This window comes from Oncorhynchus mykiss, chromosome 27 (assembly GCF_057628025.1).
Source record: "Oncorhynchus mykiss isolate SJ-2025 chromosome 27, ASM5762802v1, whole genome shotgun sequence".
Taxonomy (NCBI): Eukaryota; Metazoa; Chordata; class Actinopteri; order Salmoniformes; family Salmonidae; genus Oncorhynchus; species Oncorhynchus mykiss.
This window is the reverse complement of record NC_143048.1, coordinates 30995006-31013465: the sequence shown is the minus strand read 5'-3', so window position 1 is coordinate 31013465 and position 18460 is coordinate 30995006. Positions and strand designations below refer to the sequence as shown.

The following is an 18460-nucleotide window of genomic DNA, read 5'->3' as shown; positions in this document are numbered from 1 at the left end:
TCCATTTTAAAAAACGGCTGTAACGTAACAAAATGTGGACAAGGTCAAGGGGTCAATACTTTCCGAATGCACTGTACCAGCCAAAAGTTTCTATGGTTACTTCATACACTGATGTACATCTGTCCAACAGAAATACCATGCGTGATATCAACTGAACAATTCATTTGGGTCCGAATCCTATCTTTTGCACTCATATCTCAAGCTTTCAGTGTGATGTCAATGGGAGATTTGCGTGAAAACCTGAGTTCCGCTGGAGAGGGTTGGGCCGTACTCTGCTGGAGCTGGGAACACCTGTGTTGGGATGGACTGAGCATGAGTAAATTAACCTGTGTTGGTTGATGAGTTTGGTGGTCTTACAAGTTCGGTGTGTGTCTGGGTGTGACATTACAGGAAGGGCTCGATGTCCAGGGCGGAGCATGGCATGGTGAGCTCGAAGTGGTTGATGACACTAGGGTGAAGGACCCCGAGGCGTCCTATGCTCTTCCCGCATGCAAAGATCTCAGCACAGTGACCAGGGAAGAATGTGGAATCTGAAAGTGGGGAAACCGAAGAGGGGGGTGGGAAGGAAGGACAGGTGATGAGGCTTCTCAGTGGTCCAGTGAAAATAAACGTCAAAAGTGTAGTCTCTGAATAAATGTTTCCACACAGACGAGAGACTCGAGATAAGACATAACTATTCTCAGATATGTGGAATAGTTAGTCACTTTAATAACTCTACCTACTTGTACATATTACCTCGACACCGGTGCCCCCCGTACATTGACTCTGTACTGGTACCCCCTGTATATAGCCTCCACATTGACACTGTACCAGTACCTCCTGTATATAGCCTCCACATTGACACTGTACTGGTACCCCCTGTATATAGCCTCCACATTGACTCTGTACCAGTACACCCTGTATATAGCCTCCACATTGACTCTGTACCAGTACCTCCTGTATATAGCCTCCACATTGACTCTGTACCAGTACCTCCTGTATATAGCCTCCACATTGACACTGTACTGGTACCTCCTGTATATAGCCTCCACATTGACTCTGTACTGGTACCCCCTGTATATAGCCTCCACATTGACTCTGTACCGGTACCCCCTGTATATAGCCTCCACATTGACTCTGTACCGGTACCCCCTGTATATAGCCTCCACATTGACACTGTACCAGTACACCCTGTATATAGCCTCCACATTGACTCTGTACCGGTACCCCTGTATATAGCCTCCACATTGACTCTGTACTGGTACCCCCTGTATATAGCCTCCACATTGACTCTGTACCAGTACACCCTGTATATAGCCTCCACATTGACTCTGTACTGGTACCCCCTGTATATAGTCTCCACATTGACTCTGTACCGGTACCACCTGTATATAGCCTCCACATTGACTCTGTACTGATACCACCTGTATATAGCCTCCACATTGACTCTGTACCAGTACACCCTGTATATAGCCTCCACATTGACTCTGTACCGGTACCCCCTGTATATAGCCTCCACATTGACTCTGTACCAGTACACCCTGTATATAGCCTCCACATTGACTCTGTACCAGTACCCCCTATATATAGCCTCCACATTGACTCTGTACCAGTACCCCCTGTATATAGCCTCCACATTGACACTGTACCGGTACCCCCTGTATATAGCCTCCACATTGACTCTGTACCAGTACACCCTGTATATAGCCTCCACATTGACTCTGTACCAGTACACCCTGTATATAGCCTCCACATTGACTCTGTACCAGTACACCCTGTATATAGCCTCCACATTGACTCTGTACCAGTACACCCTGTATATAGCCTCCACATTGACTCTGTACCAGTACACCCTGTATATAGCCTCCACATTGACACTGTACTGGTACCCCCTGTATATAGCCTCCACATTGACACTGTACCAGTACACCCTGTATATAGCCTCCACATTGACTCTGTACCAGTACACCCTGTATATAGCCTCCACATTGACTCTGTACCAGTACACCCTGTATATAGCCTCCACATTGACACTGTACTGGTACCTCCTGTATATAGCCTCCACATTGACTCTGTACTGGTACCCTCTGTATATAGCCTCCACATTCACTCTGTACCAGTACACCCTGTATATAGCCTCCACATTGACTCTGTACCAGTACACCCTGTATATAGCCTCCACATTGACTCTGTACCAGTACACCCTGTATATAGCCTCCACATTGACTCTGTACCAGTACACCCTGTATATAGCCTCCACATTGACTCTGTACCAGTACACCCTGTATATAGCCTCCACATTGACACTGTACTGGTACCCCCTGTATATAGCCTCCACATTGACACTGTACCAGTACACCCTGTATATAGCCTCCACATTGACTCTGTACCGGTACCCCCTGTATATAGCCTCCACATTGACACTGTACTGGTACCCCCTGTATATAGCCTCCACATTGACACTGTACCAGTACACCCTGTATATAGCCTCCACATTGACACTGTACCGGTACCCCTGTATATAGCCTCCACATTGACACTGTACTGGTACCCCCTGTATATAGCCTCCACATTGACACTGTACCGGTACCCCCTGTATATAGCCTCCACATTGACACTGTACCGGTACCCCCTGTATATAGCCTCCACATTGACACTGTACCGGTACCCCCTGTATATAGCCTCCACATTGACTCTGTACCGGTACCCCCTGTATATAGCCTCCACATTGACACTGTACTGGTACCCCCTGTATATAGCCTCCACATTGACACTGTACCAGTACACCCTGTATATAGCCTCCACATTGACTCTGTACCAGTACACCCTGTATATAGCCTCCACATTGACACTGTACTGGTACCCCCTGTATATAGCCTCCACATTGACACTGTACCAGTACACCCTGTATATAGCCTCCACATTGACTCTGTACCGGTACCCCCTGTATATAGCCTCCACATTGACACTGTACTGGTACCCCCTGTATATAGCCTCCACATTGACACTGTACCAGTACACCCTGTATATAGCCTCCACATTGACACTGTACCGGTACCCCTGTATATAGCCTCCACATTGACACTGTACTGGTACCCCCTGTATATAGCCTCCACATTGACACTGTACCGGTACCCCCTGTATATAGCCTCCACATTGACACTGTACCGGTACCCCCTGTATATAGCCTCCACATTGACACTGTACCGGTACCCCCTGTATATAGCCTCCACATTGACACTGTACCGGTACCCCTGTATATAGCCTCCACATTGACACTGTACCAGTACCTCCTGTATATAGCCTCCACATTGACACTGTACTGGTACCTCCTGTATATAGCCTCCACATTGACACTGTACCAGTACCTCCTGTATATAGCCTCCACATTGACACTGTACTGGTACCCCCTGTATATAGCCTCCACATTCACTCTGTACCAGTACACCCTGTATATAGCCTCCACATTGACACTGTACCAGTACCTCCTGTATATAGCCTCCACATTGACACTGTACTGGTACCCCCTGTATATAGCCTCCACATTCACTCTGTACCAGTACACCCTGTATATAGCCTCCACATTGACACTGTACCAGTACCTCCTGTATATAGCCTCCACATTGACACTGTACTGGTACCCCCTGTATATAGCCTCCACATTGACTCTGTACCAGTACACCCTGTATATAGCCTCCACATTCACTCTGTACCAGTACACCCTGCATATAGCCTCCACATTCACTCTGTACCAGTACACCCTGCATATAGCCTCCACATTGACACTGTACTGGTACCCCCTGTATATAGCCTCCACATTGACACTGTACCAGTACACCCTGTATATAGCCTCCACATTGACACTGTACCAGTACACCCTGTATATAGCCTCCACATTGACACTGTACTGGTACCCCCTGTATATAGCCTCCACATTGACACTGTACCAGTACACCCTGTATATAGCCTCCACATTGACTCTGTACCAGTACACCCTGTATATAGCCTCCACATTGACTCTGTACCAGTACCTCCTGTATATAGCCTCCACATTGACTCTGTACCAGTACCTCCTGTATATAGCCTCCACATTGACACTGTACTGGTACCTCCTGTATATAGCCTCCACATTGACTCTGTACTGGTACCCCCTGTATATAGCCTCCACATTGACTCTGTACCGGTACCCCCTGTATATAGCCTCCACATTGACTCTGTACCGGTACCCCCTGTATATAGCCTCCACATTGACACTGTACCAGTACACCCTGTATATAGCCTCCACATTGACTCTGTACCGGTACCCCTGTATATAGCCTCCACATTGACTCTGTACCGGTACCCCTGTATATAGCCTCCACATTGACTCTGTACTGGTACCCCCTGTATATAGCCTCCACATTGACTCTGTACCAGTACACCCTGTATATAGCCTCCACATTGACTCTGTACTGGTACCCCCTGTATATAGTCTCCACATTGACTCTGTACCGGTACCACCTGTATATAGCCTCCACATTGACTCTGTACTGATACCACCTGTATATAGCCTCCACATTGACTCTGTACCAGTACACCCTGTATATAGCCTCCACATTGACTCTGTACCGGTACACCCTGTATATAGCCTCCACATTGACTCTGTACCAGTACCCCCTATATATAGCCTCCACATTGACTCTGTACCAGTACCCCCTGTATATAGCCTCCACATTGACTCTGTACCAGTACACCCTGTATATAGCCTCCACATTCACTCTGTACCAGTACACCCTGCATATAGCCTCCACATTCACTCTGTACCAGTACACCCTGCATATAGCCTCCACATTGACACTGTACTGGTACCCCCTGTATATAGCCTCCACATTGACACTGTACCAGTACACCCTGTATATAGCCTCCACATTGACACTGTACCAGTACACCCTGTATATAGCCTCCACATTGACACTGTACTGGTACCCCCTGTATATAGCCTCCACATTGACACTGTACCAGTACACCCTGTATATAGCCTCCACATTGACTCTGTACCAGTACACCCTGTATATAGCCTCCACATTGACTCTGTACCAGTACCTCCTGTATATAGCCTCCACATTGACTCTGTACCAGTACCTCCTGTATATAGCCTCCACATTGACACTGTACCAGTACCCCCTGTATATAGCCTCCACATTGACTCTGTACCAGTACCCCCTGTATATAGCCTCCACATTGACACTGTACTGGTACCCCCTGTATATAGCCTCCACATTGACTCTGTACTGGTACCCCCTGTATATAGCCTCCACATTGACACTGTACCAGTACACCCTGTATATAGCCTCCACATTGACACTGTACTGGTACCTCCTGTATATAGCCTCCGCATTGACACTGTACCAGTACCTCCTGTATATAGCCTCCACATTGACTCTGTACCAGTACACCCTGTATATAGCCTCCACATTGACTCTGTACCAGTACCCCCTGTATATAGCCTCCACATTGACACTGTACCAGTACACCCTGTATATAGCCTCCACATTGACTCTGTACCAGTACCCCCTGTATATAGCCTCCACATTGACACTGTACCAGTACACCCTGTATATAGCCTCCACATTGACACTGTACCAGTACACCCTGTATATAGCCTCCACATTGACACTGTACCAGTACACCCTGTATATAGCCTCCACATTGACACTGTACCAGTACACCCTGTATATAGCCTCCACATTGACACTGTACCAGTACACCCTGTATATAGCCTCCACATTGACTCTGTACCAGTACACCCTGTATATAGCCTCCACATTGACTCTGTACCAGTACCTCCTGTATATAGCCTCCACATTGACACTGTACCAGTACACCCTGTATATAGCCTCCACATTGACACTGTACCAGTACACCCTGTATATAGCCTCCACATTCACTCTGTACCAGTACCCCCTGTATATAGCCTCCACATTGACACTGTACCAGTACACCCTGTATATAGCCTCCACATTGACACTGTACCAGTACACCCTGTATATAGCCTCCACATTCACTCTGTACCAGTACACCCTGTATATAGCCTCCACATTGACACTGTACTGGTACCTCCTGTATATAGCCTCCACATTGACTCTGTACTGGTACCCCCTGTATATAGCCTCCACATTGACTCTGTACCAGTACACCCTGTATATAGCCTCCACATTGACACTGTACCAGTACCCCCTGTATATAGCCTCCACATTGACACTGTACCAGTACACCCTGTATATAGCCTCCACATTGACACTGTACCAGTACCCCCTGTATATAGCCTCCACATTGACACTGTACCAGTACACCCTGTATATAGCCTCCACATTGACACTGTACCAGTACCCCCTGTATATAGCCTCCACATTGACTCTGTACTGGTACCCCCTGTATATAGCCTCCACATTGACACTGTACCAGTACACCCTGTATATAGCCTCCACATTGACACTGTACCAGTACACCCTGTATATAGCCTCCACATTGACTCTGTACCGGTACCCCTGTATATAGCCTCCACATTGACTCTGTACCAGTACACCCTGTATATAGCCTCCACATTGACTCTGTACCGGTACCCCTGTATATAGCCTCCACATTGACACTGTACCAGTACACCCTGTATATAGCCTCCACATTGACACTGTACCAGTACCCCCTGTATATAGCCTCCACATTGACACTGTACCAGTACACCCTGTATATAGCCTCCACATTGACACTGTACCAGTACCCCCTGTATATAGCCTCCACATTGACACTGTACCAGTACACCCTGTATATAGCCTCCACATTGACACTGTACCAGTACCCCCTGTATATAGCCTCCACATTGACTCTGTACTGGTACCCCCTGTATATAGCCTCCACATTGACACTGTACCAGTACACCCTGTATATAGCCTCCACATTGACACTGTACCAGTACACCCTGTATATAGCCTCCACATTGACACTGTACCAGTACACCCTGTATACAGCCCCACTATTGTTATTTACTGCTGCTCTTTAATCATTTGTTTTTCTTCTCTTACTTTTTTAAAATGTATTTTCTTAACTGCATTGTTGGTTAAGGGCTTGTAAGTAAGCATTTCACTAGAAGGCTGTATTTGGCACATGTGACATAACATTTGATTTGATGTGAGAGACAGCTCACTGACAAGGTTTTCTAAAACAATGACTGTTTAGAGCCTGTTCAAGGAGCCCATCTAGGCTCAGGGTTGCTATGACTCCACTTCCACAGACATGTTCCGTTCCTATGCTGTTCTATTCTCTTCTCCATGGTGCTTCACTTCTTCCCACGTTGCTTTGCTCCTAAAAGCTAATGTACTCTTTAGCTCACCGTTCAGATGCTAACTCCTAACTAGCAACAGAAAGCGCTCTACATTGTGTGTCTCTTCGAAAGCAGGGCAGCACCATGACAACCAGTCTTTAAAAATGGTACACTAATAGCTAAGTTCAAGCCAGCCAGCCTGACAAGGGACAACCTATTCCACCAACCCTGAAAACCCTCTCAGATTCATTCTCTCTGAGCCAAGGTCAACACTAACCAGACAGTCAAGCATGCCTTTAACAGTGAACGGGAAGGGCTGAATTTGACAGTTAAGTGAAACATGGGCATCTGCTCCTTAAGAGTCCCTCCCTCCCCCCATAGGGTAACATTGCGGGAGGTCCTGCAGAAGATCATGACCCTGTAATGGGGTTAAGGTCACACGGACATGAGGAGCACATCTTTTTTTGCATGCGCGTTGTGTGTCTGGTCTGCATAATAGTTTGCTAGTCGTGTAAATGTAACAGTTGAAGTGTTTTTTTGTAGCTGTGTAAGTGTGTTTGTTTCAGGCAGTCTAAATACCCATGGATGTGCCAGTCTATCTCCCTGTAAACTCAGACAGGGGTACTGCAGCAGCAGACGTGACTCACGTGCAGTCTGACTCCCCCTGCTGAAACTACATGCTCTTACGCTCCCTCTCTATCCCCTGAGTTCCAAGTCTCTCTCTGTCCTCCGCGCCCCTGCTCTCCTTCTTTGCAACCTCCTCATCCCTCTCTCTCTCTGTGGTACTTGAGGCCATCGATTTCCCCCATGTCTGATTGTGGCAGGAGACACGAATGAGTGAGTCAGAGAGAGTCCAGTTTAAACTAGTGAGATGGCTCCCTGGTTGTCTTACCGTCGGCAGCCTGGATGTGGTAGCCATTGCCCTGGCCTGGTTGGACTCCAGCAGCTGCATGACCCTGTCCATCAGGCCGTGGATCACCTCAAACCCAGGACTCTTGTTGTAGTAGACAGCACACAGACAACGGTTGTTCCTGGCCCCCACGTCTGATTGGGAGAGCAGAGGACAACTTGGCCATTGGGATGTCTTTAAAAACTGATAATGACAGTGTCTTCTTGAGTATGAGGGAATCAGTATGTACATTCATGTTTGTCCTACTAAAGAAATTAGAAAGGCAGGCATACAATGACATTATTTCTACACATATCCGTGAATACACTACATGATGAATACTTGGGTCACACCCACACACAAACACACATTTGGTTTCATCCTTGAGCACCACGTCTGAAATCTCAAACAGCCTCAGAGGCAGAGGCATCTTCCTGTTGGCAGCCACAGTCTTCAGCAGGCCTGACAGCAGGGTGGTGCGCGCCACCTGGTGGAGAAGACGAGCACTGCTGTTACCACCACCACCAGCCGCTGACCAACCCACCCAGTCACACAGCACTCTCTTTTATAGTAAACACTCACATCAACAGGGGGTGATAGAATCCATTCAACTGTTTTACTTGATCATTTCTGTCATTTATACCAATCATAAGAAATCATTCAGAGACTAAAGAGGGGCAGTTTATAATGTTATCATAGAGACATGATTAATCCACAGTAATGGTGGTCCACCTGGAACTCAGCTGTCTTGGGGTTGGAGATGTGACATGCTCTGGTCTCTGAGATGTTCTTCAACAGCTTGTCAGCTATGTCCTCCTGAGAACACTGCACAAGAAGACAGATACAACACATGAAAATGTGTGTGCATGTTTATTATTTGGATCCCCATTAGCTTTTTCAGACGCTACTCTTCCTGGAGTCCACAAAAGGTAGAGAGAGTGAGGTGTCATTACCAGGGCGAAGGTGAGGGCCTCTATGAATCCAGCAGCAGCCAGGTCCTGTCTCAGCAGCTCTGACAGCTTACTCAGTGGGAGCTAAAAACACAACAGTCATGAGATAGAAAACAATACCACCTAACCAGCAGCTCCAGTCAACAACCAATCAACTTCACTCCTGAATAACCTGCTGAAGAATACCCTCACCTGACTGGCTACGGTATAGGTGCGCGGCGTGGTGCGGGTAATATTGTTGAAACCGTACGCCATGGCGGCGTCCTCCATGATGTCACAGGCGTGGATGACGTCAGAGCGCGTGGGCGGGACCTCCACCTCGATCTGTTCGCCGTCGCTTGTGACCTCTGAGCGCAAGCACATCTTGGTTAACAGCTAGGCGATGTGCTCAGTCGACTCACTGGAGACAAACAAACCATTACAAACAAACAGCGGCAGGTATCCTAGCGGCTAAGAGCATTGGGTCAGTAACTGAAAGGTTGCTGGTTCGAATCCCTGAACAGACTAGGTAAAAAAAATGTAATTGAGCAAGGCACTTAACCATAATTCTCATGCAAGTCGCTCTGGATAAGAGTGTCTGCTAAATATGTACAATGTAAGAGGAGGACCATCCTCCTCAGTGAAATGTAAAAAATAAAAATAGTGAAACATTAAAAAGGCTATCCTTTTTTAGATAAAACTACCCTAAATATATTCATATGTCACCAAATAATTGATTAAAATACACTGTTTGCAATGAAGGTCTACAGTAACTTCAACAGCACTGTCTGGGCTAGCACCATGGTGTAGCCGCAGGACAGTTAGCTTCCGTCCTCCTCTGGCTACATTGACATCAATACAAAACCTAGGGGGCGTGTAGGACTCACCCGCTTTCATAGACATACATGGTAATTATGACCACTTCCGGAGGACGTCTTCCAACCAATGAAAGCTTTTGCAGTATGAACTGACATGTTGTCCATCCAATCATAGAATTGTTCATTCAGGCCGTACAAATCTGTCGTTCTGCCCCTGAACAGGCAGTTAACCCACTGGGTACACCACCTCAACCACCTCTACCCTGAGAGAGAACAGAACATAGTTCAAGAGGAGTATTTTAAAGTGGGGCCGGGCAAAGGAAATTCTTATCACTATCATTTCCACTAATTCATGGTCTTATTTTACACACAAAAATACATTAGGTTCAGCTATTAGTTATTTCATTTCAGTGATAGAAATCTAAACAGCTGTTGCCTGGACTCACGTGAAAGGCTCCTCACAATACTCGCAGAACATTGTCACCATCATGTCCAACACGATTTTTGCCTTGGTAAGATCAGTGGCTGTGCACTCGATAAAAACATTCTTTGTATTCAAGGATATTTTGGAATGGTCCCCTAAAAAAATTGCATGACAGAAGTAAAAGATCTCTAGCCATAGCCAATCACAACTCATTTTACAGAGGCTCATAATCTTTGTTGCCAATCCCTGCTCACCTTGTAGAGGCTCATGAGTTCCTGTGCGGTGTACTCCTTTGCCTGGTTGAGAGGTTTGAAGCGGATGTCACCAGGTGGTTTGGCTGTGTAGGTGAAGGGGCCTGAAATGGTGTCCAGATCATGGGTGCCGATGGCAATCAGAGTCCTTTTCCTACAGAGCACAGACTAGTCACAACTTCCCCTGAGACAACAACACATCTCAGAGAACACACTGAAAGCCATCACTGAAGTATGAGACATGGTATTGAAAAAAGTTATCTGACCAAAACGTTGACAATAAATATGCAGAGGTAAAATGGTGTGCGTAAGTAAGCCTTGTCCAGCCAGAAAGGCTCCTGGCCCTATGAGCCGATCTCCTATTTCTGTAGCATACGGCAGTTTTATATACATGTCCACCTGCTGGACATCTCCTTAATGCTGAATGCCAAGTATAGAGGCATCAAAGACTATGGTAAGGTTTGACAGAGGACAGAACCACCAACTTTCCAATCTCAGGGCGGACACTAACCTCAAGGCCAATGAGTTGGTCAAACTGATGTGTGGGAATTATATCTATTTTTTTCTGTGAAGGTAGAGATGTGTTAGGTGTCTGACTAACCTACAGACTTTCTGATGGAGTTTCTCCTGTAGTTCAATAAAGCTGTCGTAGCGTTCCAGTGTGAAGGTGATGTTCCTCAAGACTGCAGCCACAGCGTGGGGTCGCACAGCAGCCGTCTGCGTCAGGCACACCCACACTCTGAGTCAGGATTCTCTCATTCATCTCTAAAGTTCCACTCCCTTACTTCCAACACTTGGCCCAAAGCCTCCTTTGCACAGCCTCTACAAAATGTAGAGGCATTCATCAACAGTTCAATACCTTAATTAATCTTGTCACAAAAGGACTACAGTGGTGGTTCATTCATTATAAGATGTACAGTGCCTTGCGAAAGTATTCGGCCCCCTTGAACTTTGCGACCTTTTGCCACATTTCAGGCTTCAAACAAAGATATAAAACTGTATTTTTTTGTGAAGAATCAACAACAAGTGGGACACAATCATGAAGTGGAACGACATTTATTGGATATTTCAAACTTTTTTAACAAATCAAAAACTGAAAAATTGGGCGTGCAAAATTATTCAGCCCCTTTACGTTCAGTGCAGCAAACTCTCTCCAGAAGTTCAGTGAGGATCTCTGAATGATCCAATGTTGAACTAAATGACTAATGATGATAAATACAATCCACCTGTGTGTAATCAAGTCTCCGTATAAATGCACCTGCACTGTGATAGTCTCAGAGGTCCGTTAAAAGGGCAGAGAGCATCATGAAGAACAAGGAACACACCAGGCAGGTCCGAGATACTGTTGTGAAGAAGTTTAAAGCCGGATTTGGATACAAAAAGATTTCCCAAGCTTTAAACATCCCAAGGAGCACTGTGCAAGCGATAATATTGAAATGGAAGGAGTATCAGACCACTGCAAATCTACCAAGACCTGGCCGTCCCTCTAAACTTTCAGCTCATACAAGGAGAAGACTGATCAGAGATGCAGCCAAGAGGCCCATGATCACTCTGGATGAACTGCAGAGATCTACAGCTGAGCTGGGAGACTCTGTCCATAGGACAACAATCAGTCGTATATTGCACAAATCTGGCCTTTATGGAAGAGTGGCAAGAAGAAAGTCATTTCTTAAAGATATCCATAAAAAGTGTCGTTTAAAGTTTGCCACAAGCCACCTGGGAGACACACCAAACATGTGGAAGAAGGTGCTCTGGTCAGATGAAACCAAAATTGAACTTTTTAGCAACAATGCAAAACGTTATGTTTGGCATAAAAGCAACACAGCTGAACACACCATCCCCACTGTCAAACATGGTGGTGGCAGCATCATGGTTTGGGCCTGCTTTTCTTCAGCAGGGACAGGGAAGATGGTTAAAATTGATAGGAAGATGGATGGAGCCAAATACAGGACCATTCTGGAAGAAAACCTGATGGAGTCTGCAAAAGACCTGAGACTGGGACGGAGATTTGTCTTCCAACAAGACAATGATCCAAAACATAAAGCAAAATCTACAATGGAATGGTTCAAAAATAAACATATCCAGGTGTTAGAATGTCCAGACCTGAATCCAATCGAGAATCTGTGGAAAGAACTGAAAACTGCTGTTCACAAATGCTCTCCATCCAAGCTCACTGAGCTCGAGCTGTTTTTCAAGGAGGAATGGGAAAAAATTTCAGTCTCTCGATGTGCAAAACTGATAGAGACATACCCCAAGCGACTTACAGCTGTAATCGCAGCAAAAGGTGGCGCTACAAAGTATTAACTTAAGGGGGCTGAATAATTTTGCACGCCCAATTTTTCAGTTTTTGATTTGTTAAAAAAGTTTGAAATATCCAATAATTGTTGTTCCACTTCATGATTGTGTCCCACTTGTTGTTGATTCTTCACAAAAAAATACAGTTTTATATCTTTATGTTTGAAGCCTGAAATGTGGCAAAAGGTCGCAAAGTTCAAGGGGGGCGAATACTTTCGCAAGGCACTGTATGAACCAACCCTAACACTCTGCCCAGAACCCAGGCCATTAAACTAAAAGTCCATGTTTTCCACCCCCACCCTCCTCTGTGATGACCAAACTAAACAACCCTAACACTCTGCCCAGAACCCAGGCCATTAAACTGAGGGTGTGGTCCGTGATTTCCACACACCTCCTCTGAACACCAAACACTCTGCCTATCATTAAACAGAGAACCTGTCCGTGTTATCCACCCACCTCCTCTGTGATGACTAGCCTCTGAGGCTCTCCGTTGGCTGGACTCACACGCCTATAGCGAGGTGCTTCCATCCTGGAGCGCAAACACACATGGAGAAGTCAATACACGGCTGAAGACAACACACACGATAAAGCAGCACAAGCTGAAGTACTTTGGCAATGCAAGAGTCATGTTTAAGCACACAATTTTCCATATAGATGTGTTTACATACTTTTGCTTGAAGACCTGCAGGCCCCTGACCAGTCCTTCCAGACACAGCAGATCATAGCGGTTAGCTGGGACATCAATCTTATACAGAATCACATCAGATGCCCCCTCTGCCTTAGTGTTCCCCTGCTCACGACAGATGATGTCCATCTCTGAGGTCTGAAGGACAGGGTTAGAAGGAGGATGGTTAGCCCGAAAATACAAAATTGGTTATCACACAAACAAGTGCATATGGTTGAGGTTCATCCTCAGTCTTCTACTCACGATCTCATCAAGCTCCAGCTCCAGCCCAAACTCAAAACACAACTCATCAAATTCTTCATCAGCTGAAAGAAAGGAGAGGAGAATAACATTTTAATATCTGTTGGAACAATGCATGTATTTTGGTCACACCTCCATTCTCAATGTAGTTATATTTTACTAGTTAAATGGACGTAGCTATGTGGTGGTCAGTCAGTAGCAGGTCTGGACTGGGAAATGATGCAATCGTCGTGAAATAACAAGCATCAGTTCTGTCAACACTTTCTTTACAACTAGAATTAGAACAGCTTTACACGGATCTGGCAAAGGGTGCCTTTGTAAGGTCAAGAGCAAAATGGATTGAAGAGAGGGTAAGAAACACTAGTTAGTTACTTTTTTGCACTTGAAAAGAGAAAGTACAAAATAAAATCTGTAACTGCACTCAACATTAACAATGTTTTATGCAAAGATCCCATTACAATATCATTTGTCAATTATTTTTATGAAAACCTTTACAGCTCTCACTTTCAGGAAGATGGTTGTGAAAACAATGTTTGCCATATTCAGAATTGTGTCCCTGTAATTGAGGATGATTTCCACTCAGTTTGTGATTCACCTGTGTCAATTGAAGGAATTAGAGAGGCTCTGAATTCAATGAAAAAAGGGAAATCACCTGGTCTTGATGGCTTGTCAGTTGAATTCTATAGGCAGTTTTGGGAGTTACTAGAAGAAGATTGCATTAAAACTTCTTAGGGCTGTCAATAAATATAATTGTTAGACATGGAAATATAGATTTTCCTCTCCTTAATGCAACCGCTGTGTCAGATTTCAAAACAACTTTACGGAAAAAGCAAACCATGCAATAATCTGAGACGCTCAGAAAATAAATACAATTATCCTCCCATGTTGGAGTCAACAGAAATCAGAAATAACATGATAAATATTCCCTTACCTTTGACGATCTTCATCAGAATGCATTCCCAGGAATCCTAGTTCCACAATAAATGCTTGATTAATTCGATAATGTCCATTATTTATGTCCAAGTAGCTACTTTTGTTAGCGCGTTTAGTACCTGCTCGTGCAGGTCCATCCGAACGTCGGACAAAAAAATCTAAAAGTTATATTACAGGTAGAAGAAACTTGTCAAACTAAGTATAGAATCAATCTTTAGGTTGTTGTTATCATAAATCTTCAATAAAGTTCCAACCGGAGAATTCCTTTGTCTGTAGAGAAGCCATGAAACGCGCGTGACCAGGACCTGGCTCTCTGCCAGACCACTGACTCAAAGAGCTCACATCCGGCTCCACAACACAGTAGAAGCCTCATTCAAGTTTCTAAAGACGGTTGACATCTAGTGGAAGCCCTAGGAAGTGCAACTTTATCCATATCCCACTGTGTGTTCAATAGGGGCTGGGTTGAAAATCGACCAACCTCAGATTTTCCACTTCCTGTTTGGATTTATTCTCAGGTTTTTGCCTGCCATATGAGTTATGTTATACTCAAACAGTTTTAGAAACTTCAGAGGGTTTTCTATCCAATACTATTAATAATATGCATATATTAGCATCTGGGACTGAGGAGCAGGCCGTTGACTCTGGGCACCTTTCATCCAAGCTACTCAATAGTGCCCCTGCATCCATAAGAAGTTAAAAGTGGGGAAATAGTCTCCACTATGAAACAGGGCCTTATTTCATTGATTCCGAAGCCTGATAAAGACCCTTCTCTCACGACTGATTGGAGACCAATTACTTTATTAAATATTGATTACAAATTGATTGCTCTGGTTTATCCCAAAAGATTAAAGAAAGGAATAGATACCATTATAAATGAGACTCAAACAGGATTTATGAAGGGCCGTCACATAAGCTCTAACATTCGTTTAGTCTTGGACCTTGAAGATTATTCAGATACAATTGACTCCGATGCGGTTGTTCTATTTTTGGACTTCTGTAAAGCCTTTGACACAATTGAACATTAATTTCTCTTTAGGTCTCTTAAACATTTTGGATTTGGTGAAACTTTTATCGAAGTAATTTGCATGTTTTACAAATATATAAATAGTTCTGTGTTACTAAACCTTAATACTTCCAAAAGATTCAGTATCAACAGAAGTGTACATCAGGGATGCCCAATTTTGCCATTTTTATTCATTTTGGTTGTGGAACTTCTATCTCTAGATATTCTGAATAATGCAAATTTGTATGGCTTAATCATTTTTAACAAAGAAATCAAAATTTCCAAACTGGCTGATGATGCTACTCTTTTCTTAAGAGACAAAGACCAGGTCGCCCATGCTCTTAATACTATAACTGCATTTTCTATCGCATAAGGATTAAAACTGAATGTTTCTAAATGTGAAATCTTATGTTTATTTGACTCTGATGATAAAGAAATAGAAAATATTCCTGTAAAGGACTGTTAAATATTTAGTAATACATCTGTCAAAAAAACACTTAGACAACATTTTAATTTCTCTCCTAAAATTAAGAGAACCAAAAATATATTTAATAATTGGCTACAAAGACATCTTTCTATAATTGGGAGAGTACTTCTGTCCAAGGCAGAGGGACTGTCTCATTTTGTGTACCCCTCATTATCGTTATATGTAAATCCTGATCTCTAAATCCTGTAAAGAGATCAATAAGACCTTTCTTGACTTATTTTTCCAGATAAGTCTCACAAACTAAAAAAAGTCAGTCCTTTCTAACAAAAAAGCTGAAGGCGGTCTAGAAGTGTTGGATTTTGTTGATATAAATAACACTTTCAAGATAAACTGGTTGAAAAGATGCTTGATCAATAATGAATCAATATGGTATTTCATTCCAAATCATGTGTTTAATAAGTTGGGAGGTCTTCAAGTTTTACTGAAATGTAATTATATTCCTGAAAGATTACCTGCTAAATTGGCAAGGTTTCACCAACAAGCTTTAATGGCCTGGAAAATGTTTCCTGCAGTTTTTCTCCTCATAAAGCTCTTTTGTGGAATAATTCAGACATAACTGTAAGGAATAAGTCATTGCTCTACCCCAGCTGGCATGAGAGGAATATTGACTTTGTTCTTGATGTTTTTGACAACAAGGGTAATATTCTCACGTATGAACAATTTATAATATTGAAAGAATTTCCAATACCTTTCAGAGAGTTTATTTCTGTGATCAAAGCCGTTCCCAGTGGTCTAACTACACTAATGAAAACTCATCTTAGTTTTGGTAATGATCACAACGTTTATCCAGAACTCAGATTGGAAGGCGTGGGCTTACTTGAGAGATCTTGTTGTAATAAATAGACAAATTCTTCATTCACAAAACCAACTTACACTGAGAGGAAAGTGTTTCTGGAACATGCTTATTCCTGACATTGTCTGGAAAAATGCATGGTTAAGGCCTTACAAATATTGTATACCAAACAAAGTTAAGGAAGTGCACTTCAAAATTTTACAATAGATATATCCATCTATGATATCCAAATATGTGGCTATTGATATGCGTTTTCTGTAAAAAATAAGGTGAGATTCTGTCTCACTTGTTCTTTGAATGTAAATTTGTGTCCGAATTTTGGGAAAACCTTGCAAAATACTCATTTACCATTATGAACACCACCTATGTTTTTGACATGAAAGATATATGTTACTATTGCAATAACAAAACCACTGAAATTATTGTATTTTTTTATTTTAGTTGCCAAATACTTCATTCACAAACAAAAATTCAAAAGTTCTACACCAAAATTACACATTTATTTAATTTAACTATTTTATTAAAACATTAACCCTAGTGAACAATAACAAGAATAATATTTTCTTAAAGCTTTACAATAAGATTTTTTCAGAGTGATTACAATTGCACTAGAATTGTTTATTTTTTAAATATTTTGTTTGTTCCAGTATTTTCTCATTAATACCTGCGTTCTGTTTTGATATGTTGATGTAAGAATGTAAATAGTTGATCTGTATTTTGATTAAAAAAGTTCTGTCAACACTATCAAATCCTGTTGTCAATCACGATTCAGTAGAAACTGAGTAAATGCCGTTGTTGTGTATGAAATGTGATATGTTGATAAACAACACACAAAATGAGCGAAACGCTGTTATTGCCACGGCATCAGTTACTGTTAGCTGAAGCTAGCTAATTATCCCATCCATTCACACATGCAGCCGCTAACTAGATAGCTATAGCAACGTTCCTTCGGTCTGAAAACACAACACAGAAACATACTAGTTTAATTGTCAAGTTTACTGAATATCTATTACTTGATATGGTAAGTAACATTTCTTACTGAATGTTCTGCCCAAGGCATGGAACACAAGATCCCTTTTGACACTGACAGTCGGCATGTTGAACACGGCTAACCGCTAGCTGCAAATCCTTCCTCCAAGACTGAAGGACCCCTCGAAACCGGCTGTAAGCTGTCCGGGATAATGCCAGTCTGAATTATTGGTAAAGCACTACTCTTACCAAAAGTGGCATTTTGTATCGAATAACATAAACAGCCATTTCAAATAGTTTATTCACAGTCACACTGGACTATCAAATACCAAGTGTAACGGGGTAGAACTGTTGTATTGTGAACGCACAATAATTGGTCTACCAGTCCCAGGTGGGAAGGGAAAGACGATACCTATGGTGCTTTCAAGACAACAGTGAACACTTTTTTTTACTCAGAACTCAGAGGAA

At 43.4% G+C, this 18460-nt stretch overlaps 1 pseudogene across 1 annotated transcript; it reads right to left on the bottom strand.

Annotated features, from left to right (window-relative positions):
* Window positions 1-253: 253 nt before the first annotated feature.
* LOC110507934 (phenylalanine--tRNA ligase beta subunit-like) lies at window positions 254-18188 on the bottom strand (annotated as a pseudogene). Its single transcript, XR_016492500.1, has 13 exons — window positions 18063-18188; window positions 13811-13872; window positions 13551-13705; window positions 13339-13411; window positions 11189-11304; window positions 10591-10741; window positions 10359-10459; window positions 9308-9515; window positions 9119-9199; window positions 8898-8990; window positions 8535-8652; window positions 8169-8320; window positions 254-530 (listed from the first exon to the last, which is right to left on the bottom strand). The product of XR_016492500.1 is annotated as a phenylalanine--tRNA ligase beta subunit-like (transcript).
* Window positions 18189-18460: the final 272 nt, after the last annotated feature.